The sequence below is a fragment of the Zingiber officinale genome, unplaced genomic scaffold (genome assembly GCF_018446385.1).
Source record: "Zingiber officinale cultivar Zhangliang unplaced genomic scaffold, Zo_v1.1 ctg108, whole genome shotgun sequence".
Lineage (NCBI taxonomy): Eukaryota > Viridiplantae > Streptophyta > Magnoliopsida > Zingiberales > Zingiberaceae > Zingiber > Zingiber officinale.
Genome location: NW_024589810.1, coordinates 22,441 through 34,487, shown reverse-complemented (window position 1 = coordinate 34,487; position 12,047 = coordinate 22,441). Strand labels below are relative to the sequence as shown.

The 12,047-nt window shown below is 40.1% G+C and overlaps 1 long non-coding RNA gene across 3 annotated transcripts in view; it reads right to left on the bottom strand.

The window, feature by feature from the left end:
* Positions 1–1,410: 1,410 nt before the first annotated feature.
* The window catches only part of LOC122035788, a 32,493-nt gene continuing 21,856 nt past the window's right edge, over positions 1,411–12,047 (bottom strand). For all 3 annotated transcript variants that reach the window (XR_006127208.1, XR_006127207.1, XR_006127206.1), the window contains exons 2-3: positions 2,241–2,890; positions 1,411–1,795 (exon numbers count right to left, since the gene is read on the bottom strand). This is a non-coding gene — a long non-coding RNA (uncharacterized LOC122035788). The remainder of the gene's footprint in view (positions 1,796–2,240; positions 2,891–12,047) is intronic.

The window sequence follows — 12,047 nt, the reverse complement described above, 5'->3', positions numbered from 1 at the left end:
AGCTGTTGTGATCCGGCCTTCAAGCGGCTACAGTGATCCAGCTTTCGAGCCATTGTTGTGATCCAACATTCGAGTTGTCTGGCCCTTAGCCACTACTATCTTCCAACCTGCCAGCTACTGTCATGTTCCAGACTACGGCTTCATGCCGCCTCCAACTTCGCTCTTGCAAACATGGTATGCTTTTATATTCGATCTTTATGTACTTCATTATAGTACTATTTATCTGCTTCCTATACTTCGCCAAACACTGACTTAAGCGTCGGAATGAAATGTTGGGGCAACCCGGACTCCCTCTAACGCTCTATTTATATTTTTCTGTCTTCTAGCAGCCTTACATGCTCCATTGACCAAAGACTTTTTGACACCTTCGGCCTTATCTTTTTTGAGGGTCCAGCGACTTAGTCAACATAGAAGACAATTTTTCATCATTCTCCCTCTAGATCATGGCGACTTGATTCACATTCTAGCCACATCACCGGCCACTCTTCGCAACTTCCAGATGGGATGAGGTAAAATAGGAGGCAATGCATCTAATGGACTAATGGTGGTCATGGAATACATGTCGATCGAACCTACTTGAGTTGCTAAAAAATAACTTTTTCCTCGTCTTTCATTGCTTGCAGAAAAAGATCGGTCATTGAATTATTTAGATGTTTATTGACTATCTTTTCTTAACTAAAGCTACTTATTTCTGAATTTTCAATGAAGATAAGCTAAGCCATATGCAGTAGAGCTGAAATGTATTTTCCACCTAGTTCATATGTTCGTGTAATTTTGGATAAGGTTGTACTGCTTAGCTGATCCTTGTTGAAAATGTTTGTTGAATCAGTAATTATTATTGATATATTATTTTCTGTCGATGATTGCCAAGAGTGGAGATGCTTAATCCATGTTTATGATTATAATGTGTTTGGAATTAGAAGATTGCCTAATTTTAGCTAAGAATATTGTACTGATTACTGACCTACTAAAACTACTAGCTGGTGTTTGGAGGTGTTTATGTTTCTGATGTATGTGGTTTCCTTCTACAATAAATGAATCTACATCTAAAATTACGTAGATACATTATTCATGATTAACTAGTTTTCAAGCAATCGGAGATATGCAATTACATCTGAATCACGAACAAACAGTTAATTAATGGTTAACTGTACAATTAGGAAGAGCTTGTTTAATGGTTTTTGTGATCACAAAAAGTCTGCATTCAAATTACCATCCTCGATTTTCATCATCTTAACCTGTGTTTGTCTAGACTATTTAAGATTGGTTACATGTATTCAAATATTGATCCTTAACTTTATTTACAAGCTAAGGACACATGCCATATGCATTCACCACACACGCATGTCTAATCAATTACTTATTGAATAAGTAAACATACGATACTATTTTTCTGATTCATATTCATTCTTATTGAAAGTTAGAAATGAGTTAATTTAATCAAATTGCTTCTGATATGAATTTTCTAGATTTATAGTCAAGTTAAAAATAGTAAGTAATTGTCCATAAGCTAGTTTAAGCTTATAGAGCATAGTCTGAATATTACTGTAAGATTATTAATTACTATTCTACCTTAAGAAGTCTTTTTTTTGCTTGATCAGTTGCGATCATAGAATGAATGCAAGCCTAGCTAGGAGGATCCTGATCCCTTGACCTGCTTGTGTTAACTAGATGTTTAAATATTTGTTTTGGTGGCCATTCTTCGAAAAAGCTTGTGTTAGAAACTGACTGAGACTGATCTTTTATGTATGTTCCACAAATCCCTCTGTGCAATTTGGGATTAGACCACGAAGACCTGCAAGTAAAAGAGATAACGGTCAATGAATGAATCCAGCTGGTATATTAAAAGTTACTTGATTCACATAGTAACGTTATCAGTTTGAAGTATCAGGAATTGAAATTAATTTTTTGATTAGTTCTGGTCAAAACTTAATCAGTCTATTTCTTTATTCAATGCGTTGGAACTCACTCGTTTTCCACAGTAGTTGGATATTTATAGTTATGCTTAGTATAAACTCAATCGAAGCAAATCCCAAAAACTCCCTATTGAATTGATCGACATGAGTATTAGCAATCTTACTGTAGTCAACAAAATTCCATTATAACTTTAGTGTAGTAATTAAACAAACTATACATGTGCTGTCTTTAACGAGCAAGTCGATCGATCGATCGATTCTAAACAATAAGAAATTCACATCAATGGAAGCACGTACGTGTATTATTCAACACAACGTGGTTACCTGAGAAAAGAGATCATATTTGATACTTGTGCCAGAAGACCTCCCTTGCGTGGAAGCGAGAGCCTGCTCGATCAAAATGATGATAAGAGATGGCTTGTTAGTTAAAGGCTTACAGTTAATAATATGAAGCATTCTTTAGTGGAAGCTATTGACTGTAACTCTTGGATCTGTATCAAGTCATTGTTTATAAGATTGTTTATACTGAATATGCATGATTCCAAAATCCAATATTTTATGCAGTAGAGGCAGCTACAAGAGATGGAGTGCAAGGTTGAGTTGTAAAAAAGAATCAGTACTGCACAGCTCTCCTAGTGAGGTTAAAATATGAAGCAATAATTGGGCCTGGTTAATGGTGAAATTAAGAGGAATAAGCCAAGAATGATAAAGACTGAAACCAACTGCATGCATCTACTGGCCCTTGACAATGATCAAAATGACAATCTTAAACAACAAAAAGATTATTTTATTAAAAGATATTTTGGCACACAAAGGAAACGGAGAAAAAAGAGAGAAAAAAAAACAAGAGAGAGCAATTGCACTTCCTTGTTGATCTTGTTTTGAGATCCAAAACATAGAAAAAAGTTGTAGTTCGGTGCACAAACTCGCCATGATCTAATGAACAGCTGTTTGCAGCAAGGCACACCAGTTTCCTGTAATGACAAATAAGGTTGCATAATATAATTAATACATCATAGAAATTTACCTATTGCTTTTAGATCGATGCTTTAAATGGATATAAACAATGCAATTATTGCAGTAAACATCCTTTGATATTTGTACCCTTTTAAACTTCAATTCTAGTTATGAAATCTAATCAAACAATTTTTTATCTGATCACACATTAAAGAAATGAATAAAGTATCAATTTCTTTTTTATCAGCAAGGTATGTTTTGTGTAGTTGATTCCAAAGCCTTTAATTTATGGCATATTCAGTAAAATTGACAGATATTGTTATAAGCCAAAAGTCCATTTTTATTGAATAATTTGTACTAGCTATATATTATTTTAATTATTTATTAATTATATTAATATATATCACATTGTCTTATATTCTATTAGGAATAATTCATGTCCCATACTGTTTATTTTAGAACAACTTTTGTAATCTCATATAAGATTCTTAACATACATGCTCCAATTCTTTGAGGGCAAACCTCATGAGGACATCTGATACGACGAATAAGGTAGGCCCCTGATGTTAGAAATTATAAATAGAAAAATAATCAAAAAGGTTTAAATGCCTTTTGGATGATTAAAGGGTGCATCTAATAAAGAGGTAGTATGCCTCTTAGGGAAGGATGTGATCTACATCACCCATTTTAAAATGAATGGATGAGATCTAATTGAACCAAGAGGTTCTTATACCCTTTCATATGTATAAATAAAGTCTCTGACATACTCATTCAATCATTCATTTTTACCCTAAACCCTAAACCCTAACACCCAACATTTTTAAGACGAATTTGTTTCGTGCAAAATGATGGCTGGAATCAACGACGTTCCAACTTCCGTTGCAACTAGCGAGAAGCCATAAAAGTTCAACGGAGCCGACTTCAAAAGATGGCAGCAGAAGATGTTGTTCTACCTGACAACATTAAACCTCGTACGATTTTTGCATGAAGACCTGCCAACAGCTACGGAAGGTAATTCCGATAGTAAAACTACATGCGATGCGTGGTCGCACGGAAATTTCCTGTGCCGAAACTACGTTCTCAACGCATTGGACAACACGTTGTATAACGTGTATTGTTCAATAGAGACGACAAAATCTCTTTGGGAGTCACTTGAAAAGAAATACAAAACCGAAAGCGCCGGGTTGAAGAAATTCATCGTCAGCCGGTTTCTGGATTTCAAAATGCTAGATTCCAAGAGCGTGGCATCTCAAGTCCAAGACATGCGACTGATAATGCATGATCTGGATGCCGAAGGCATGAAGCTGAACGAGTCGTTCAAAGTAGCCACGGTAATCAAGAAACTCCCTCCGTCGTGGAAGGATTTCAAAAATTACCTAAAGCACAAGCAAAAGGAGATGAGACTTGAAGACCTAATCCTGAGGCTACGAATAGAGGAAGATAATCGAAAGATGTCCGACTCCAGAGGAAGGAAGTGGGCAATCGATGAGATGTCCAACCTGGTTGAGCCAAAAGCCAAAAAGTCGAAGCAATCCAAAAAGAATGCTCAAGGCAAGAAATTCAAGGGCACATGCTACAACTGCGGAAAACCAAGACACATGTCCAAGGATTGCAAACGTCCGAAACCAACCGAAAGTCAGAAGGATGCTACGAACCAAGTCGTAACTTCTGACGACATGAAATTGGATCTCACTGCGGTCGTGTTTGAAGCCAACACGGTGGTGGATAACCCAAAGCAGTGGTGGATCAATACTGGAGCAACCCGACATATCTGTTTTGATAAGGCGATGTTCTCCAAGTATATTCCGATAAGTGGACGAAAGCTCTATATGGCAATTCCATGACATCCCCGATCAGGGGTGGGCATCGGTTGGTTCGGTTTGGATTGCTCTACTACGGTTCGATTTTTCAGTTTTCAATTTGAAAATATTTGGTCCAAAATCGAACCATTTTTTATTACAATTTGGTTCAATTTTTATAATACAACCCACTTTTTCGGTCGATTATATACGACCGTAATACTTAATTAAACTATTCCACATTTGATTAATGTAATACAATATATAGACTCAAGTCACTCAACGACAATAAAATATAAATTGTTCTAATATCAAAGAAGTAATTCTAATAATTAAATAAGATAACTTGTTACTATTAAATATAAAAAAACATTAAAGGCTTAAATGTATGGTCTATAGTTCATAAAATATGAGTAAATTATTAAAACCTAAATATATGTCCAATATTTCAGAAAGAGTGAAAACGGTATTGAAAAACTTGACCGAAAAATATCGAAAAGTAAGTTTTTTCGATTTTTTTGGCCGGTTTGGTTTTTTCGGTTTGGTTGATTTTTTCGGTGTGGTCGATTTATGCCCACCCCTATCTCCGATTGTCGAACTCGGGAAATTTGTTCTGAAAATGACGTTTGGGAAAGAGCTAACACTCATTGATGTGCTCGATGTTCCCGACATCAGGAAGAACCTAGTTTCTGGATCAGCACTTGTTAAGGCCGGTTTCAGACTAGTGTTTCAGTCAAACAACTTTGTACTTACGAAAAATGGTGTATTCGTAGGTAAAGGGTACTTAGAGCAGAGTATGTTCAAAATGGTTGTAATGACTGTACACCGTGAATTTGATGGTAATAAAATAAAAGCTTCTAGCTATGCTGTTGAGTGTTATAATTTATGGCATGATCGACTAAGGCATGTCAATAATAATACTCTGAAACGTCTCGTCAAGTTGAATTTATTACCGAACGTCAATGTTGATGAAACACACAAATGTGAAGTGTGCGTGGAAGCAAAAATGACGAGACTACCTTTTCATTCAGTGGAAAGGTCAACGACTCCTCTAGAGTTAATACATAGTGATCTATAAGACTTAAAATTCGTGCAAACTTAGGAAAGGATGCGATCTACATCACCCATTTTGAAATGGATGGATGAGATCTAATTGAAGCAAGATGTTCTTATACCCTTTTATATGTATAAATAAAGTCCCTCGCATACTCATTTACTCATTCATTTTTTCACTCACTTCCTTCCAAGCAAAGTAAGCATTGCATTCTTGCATTGGAGAGTTCAAGAAGCTTCCTCGGTTCGGAGGTCTTGCAATTTGCAGTGTTGCTATCGCAAGATAAAGTCATTGTAACTTGGGAGACGATTGTCGTATTCCGTGAGCACCATGTGCGAGGCAAATTCGTCTTTTAGAGATATAGTCTAACTCTAGTCTCGACTTAGCCGAAAACGATAGTATACCATCATTCTGCCTGCACTCAGTTTGCATCAACAATAAAGCACCCAACACCCCAAAGGGAGGTCAAAGTTAAGAAGACTGGATGAGGTGGCGGTCAAAGTCAAGAAATAGTCAATATTCGGGTTAAGAGCAGCTACGAGGTTGGACAAGCACTTCAACTGAGCAGTTATCTAAGCCGACTGGACCCTTTGTCTGATCAGATCAAAGCTCCACCAACTCGATGGAGTCCCGAACTATCTTAATTTTGAGCCGAGTGATATAGCCGATCGGATCCTGAGTCCCTCAGGCTCGATGGCAGCCCAAGTTAGCCTAGCTCCATGGAGAGCTGAGTCCTTTCAGTCTCACGGATGACCCATATACACACCCTGAGCGGACTCTCAGTCTGACTAGGTGCTAGGTCATCAGGAAGATCGAGTCCCCAAAAGGATCAACATTATACCTAACCTCATCGAGAGCAATGCCCAACCGGGCATCAGCAAGGACTTGGCCGGTCTCTCAGCAGAATAATGACCTAATAGCCCTTTTTAGCATATAGCATAACTGTTGTCATAGAATCACAGGGAATATTCTCTGCGCAAGCTGTACACTGAAGCTTCTACCCTGCAAAGCCCAGGAATGGTACGCATATTTTGGGAAAGTTGTCAAAAATACTAGGATAGTCTGACATTTTTTGGAAAGGCATCGATATCCGTGCATAGAAGAAAGCTATCACTATATAAGGGGTACGTCACACAAGGCATAACTTTCTCCATTCTCTTGGCTAGTATTCTGATCTCCGCCACTGTTTTGACTTGAACATCGAAGTGCCTGCGCCAGGGACCCCTCCCTAGCCGGTTGCTAACGCTCCTTTTCCCTTTGTTCTCCCTTATGACATGCAAGATCGCTTGGTGCCATTTTCATCCAGCGCAGAGTCTCTTCACGGTCAACATCGGAGCACATCAACACCACCTGCCTAGTGCTCCATGTTACCTGATTTCAGATAGAATCATATTTGGCGCAATTTGCAAGAACTTCGCCTGTTTCTGAGACGTGAGAATGGAAGAATTTGGACGACTCATTACCGTTACTTTGTCGCAAGAGGATCTAGAGTTACTGGTGGCTGCCTGAGCACATAAACTGATGCAGTAGCAAGCAGCAGCGAGATATCCTTTGTTAAATAACCCGGCCATATCGGCAACAAACGCACACACTGAGCGGAGGAGCCAAGTGGAGGGACCGACTAGGTTCCCTCCAGCCTCCCCCCAAATGGTTTTAACCAAGTACCACTATAGCCAAATAGCTTGCCTCCCGTGCCCTCATCCCCGATCGCATACCACAGAGCGCTGTTTCGGACGCTACTTGAAACCAATGCCCGCTCGGATATTCCTCAAGGCTCTTCAACGGAGGATGCGCTCGCATGAGATCATGGAAAAGGGAAAACCCTGATGGCCAGTGGCTCTCCCGAGCGAGTAAGCATGCCTTGCTTCGCAAAAATCTTGCACGACAAACTGTCACGCCATTATCAACGGCTGACGATTGGAGAATACAGAGGGGCGACCGATCCAGAATACCAATTTCTCAAGTTTAAAAACACCGCTCTGTTACACCAATATACCGATGGAGTGAAGTACTGCGTCTTCCTAACTAAACTCTTTGGATCTGCGTAGAGGTGGTTTAACCGACTTCCAACCGACTCCATCAATAACTTCAAAGATTTTCGAAGAGCATTTCTTCACCACTTTGCCAACAATCGTCGATATAAGACCACTATAAGTCTATTCTCCCTCAAGCAAGGACCCAAGGGAACGTTGAGGGTGTACATCAAGCGGTTTAATCAGGTAGCCATGGACGCCTCCTCGGCTACTCCGGAGATCCTGGTGAGTGCCTTCTCCCAGGGGATTACTAATGGGGACTTCTTTCGATCCCTGATAAGGAATCCTCCCAAAGATTTTGACCATCTGTTAGGGAGAGTGACCAAGTACATTAATGTAGAGGAAGTCCAGTCTGCCCAGAAGGTCAAGCCTCCTCCCGCTCCTCAACCCAGGGAATCCCGAGCAGACCCTCAACAACACCCTCGGGAGCAGAGCCCGACTGTAGTTCAATATGTGAAAGTTGTTCGGACTCTGTTTACCGAGCCTCACTTGAGCATCCAACAGTTCTGTTCCTATCACAGGAAAGGGACCCATAGCACTCAGGAATGCTATCACTGCAATTGAGGAATGCGCCAAACAGATAATAAGGAATATAGGCAGTGGTTGCCATCCCCGAATGACCAGTGATATCAATGGCCAAGCAGATCCTCGAGACACGACTAGAGGAATGCCGATCGGCACCAGCAGCCACTTCTACAACGAGACAACCGAGCCTCAGCCAAGCCTCCATGATAGTCGACTCGACAGGAGGAGCCCAAGGGGACATTGGCATGATAGCGAGGGGCCCAACAGACGGAGACTCCAATAGGGCTAGAAAATCACACGCACGCCGACGGGAGATTCACGTAGTCAGGTGCAGTTGAGAATAGATGCAAGGGTCTGAATTCAGCTTCGGACCCAAGGATTTAGAAAGGGTTGAAGTATCCCATGATGATGCTCTAATTATCAAGATTATTAAAACCAATTATAACATATATGAAACTTTTGTTGACACATGGAGCTTGGTCAACATCATTTTCAAAAAGACATTCGAGCAGCTACAAATAGAGAAGAGTGAGCTCCATCCTACGACGACGTCTTTGTATGGGTTCACTGGCAACGAAATTTAGCCGCTAGGACAGATTAAACTAATCATATCTTTGGGGGAGGAGTCCCTGATGAGGACTGATAACTCATTTATTTGACAAATCCTTTTGGTTGATATTGAGTGATTTTGAGCTAATTGAATTTGTTAATTGACACATTTTAGATTGTTTAAAAATTGAGAATTGTCTTGTAGGACAATTTGAATTTGAATTCCTCACAATTTGAATTTGGTTTGGTAGGACATTGAAATTCATACATGATTCAAGTGAAGTCAAGCCAACTCAAGAGGAAGCAAACCAATTCAAGTGGTGGCTTGGTTCATTCAACTAAGTGAAGAAGCCCATAACCTTATTTGGGTTCAATTTGATTCCAACCCATCTCAAGGATCAAACCCATTGAGCTCAACCCAAGTCCAATCCCCTACCAAATGCCCTAAAATCACACTGAACCAAACCTGAACCCACAATTGAACTCGGTTCAAACCCAAGTATAAAACCCCAATTTTGGCACAGTGAACAATGGCTTGTGCTACTGTTCATCGTGCCTGTTTTCCTTCTTCGCGATCGCAATGCCCCTTCTCTTCTTCTAGATCTTCATCTCGGTACATCTTCATCGGCATCGAGGTCTTCAACAATCGGCGTCTAGCTTCCGCTTAACTGGAATCGTCGATGAGAGGTGTCATGACGATAATTTTGTTTCCGCTACTGATCGGAGGCATTCCTCTGATCCAGCGGTTCATCTTCACCTCAGCAACATGGGCGGCATTCCTCCGGTGTCACTGAGCTCCTTCCGACGACAATCCATCATCCACAGCCTTCATTCAGGTTCAGCGATTCCGATTTTCAAAATCCAGATTTTTGTTCATTGACAGTTCCCGATTGATCTTCGCTCACTTGGGAGGTTTCCTGGGCCTGCTGAGTTCTTCTGGACTGAACTTGTAGCTGAGGTTTTCTTCTCCGACACCATGTGAAGTGTTCCATGTGGTTCCTTGTGTGACGGCAAGGAGAAGTGTTGAAGTGTGATTTGGGATTAGAGATGTTTTTGTTCTTTTGATTTCTGAATTCTTGTTGATGCAATTATGGTTTTGAGTTTTTGTTCTTGCAATTTCAATTTTGTTCTTTAGTTTCCGAACTCTTGTTTCTGCAATTTTGTTCTTAAGATTTTATATCAATAAATCTAGTTTCTGCGATTCAACTTTGCAATTCCTGTTCCTGCAATTACCGGCAATTCTGTTCTTCTTTAGTTTCCTGCAATTTTGTTAAGAAGTAGCTTAGTTTAGTGTTAATGGTTGAGTTGTTTATCAATTCTGTTTAGGTTATTTTCTGCATGTGCTTAATTCACGGCAGATTTGGATTTTAAATTGTAGTGGCTTTAATTCAGTAATTCTAGTTTGTGTTGATTAGTTTTTCTTCTCTTTTGTTTAGTTAAGTTTAGTTGAGTTGTTCTTTAAGTCTAGTTGTTTTTCTAATTGCTTTCGGGTAAATTTCTTTCTTGTTAACTTGTGCAGATTTTTGTTAGGATTTAAATTCTATTAGAGTTCATTTTAGTCAATTGCTAGTTCATTTCCTTCCGTAACCTAGGTTTTAATCCAAAAAACAAGCAACCCTCATTTTTAAGGTGAAAATCTCAAAAAGAGTTTTAAATCTAAATCAAGCATTCACTTATTAGTTTCCTCAAGAGATTCGACTTGGGTCCTACACTACATCATTTCTTAGAGAAGTTGAGGGGTTTTAACACTTAATTAATTGGGAGTCCATTCGTGACACTCAGTGTGGACCATTACTAAGGACTTGTCATTCGACCTTCATCATGGTGGGTGCGCCCTCATCTTATAACATGATCTTGGGCTGACAGGCGCTGAATGAGTTTCGAGCATTCATTTTGACTTTTTTTATCAAGTTCCCCGTGGACGATCAAGTCAGGGAAGAAAAGGTTGATAAGCAGATAGCACATAAGTGCTACGTTGATGTCAGCAAGACTAAAGCCTGAGCGACACTGAAGATGTCAATCAATTACATGATCAATTGACCACCCCCATCCACCCACCCACCCAACTGATTACCTAATTGATAGGTAAGCAGTAAAATGTGTAGAGACCAAAATGAGCTTGGTTTCGCATCCGAGATCATCTCATTCCGATATCCGAGTCAAAAGTTATGGCCTTCGGAAGTTTACTACGTCAAAACTTCATCGTTTCATGTCAACTCTATGTTGGATTTACAACCACCAAGTGTTCGGTCCCACTTATGTTGAAACTGTTGTGACCTTGACATCGCTAGAGGGGTGAATAACGCCTCACCCAAATCGTCACTTCGTCACTTCCTACTCTTATTAGTGTACAGCGGAAATACAAAACAAATAGAACAAATAGAAAGCCAAACCTAAAGACAATAACCAAGACAATCAAACCTCTAACACGTTTATGTAACGTGGTTCGGAGATCACTTACTCCTACTCCACGGTTGTCCGTAAGGTGGACGATCCTGATCCGTCGGTGGATGACTCCTCAGAAAGCCTCCGACTAGCTCGAGTAGCTCCTTGTGGGTGGAGAAACCTCGCCACAAACTCGCACAAGATCTTGATCACTCAAGAAGACCTTGGAGACTCTAATAGGGGCTAATCACCTCTATTTTCGTCAACCATGGCCAAGCACCCCGAGCTCTCTTTAATAGAGCTCGCGAGGAAACACCTAGCTGTATTTCCAGTCACCAATCGACTGGTCCTAAGTGAAATTCGACCGTTACAAGCCGACGGTCGGCTACCAGTCGACTGATGAAAACACCAGTTAAATGCTACAGTAACGCTATAATACTACTACATTAACGCTACATTACTGCTACAATAACACTACAGTAAAATCCTAATCCTAGGATTTGACCCCAGAGTACATTCACTCAACACTCGTCCTCGCCCGACCAACTTAGACCTGGCCTTCTAACCTCTTCCATCAGCCTTACGTCCCTTGGATGCCTCCCCATCCTTCACGTCTTGCCTTTTGGAGATTCCATCAGCCTTGTCATTGTTATCAGGTCTTCCTTTGCCAAGAGGTCGCGCCTACGTGACTTCATCCATTGCCAAGACTACATGTTTGGACTTACACCGTCAAGACTCATCCTTGGACTTTCCTCCTTTGCCATGATCACACTTGGACTTTCTTTGTTGTACCTGTACCATGCACACTCACAATGCATATCAAATATAA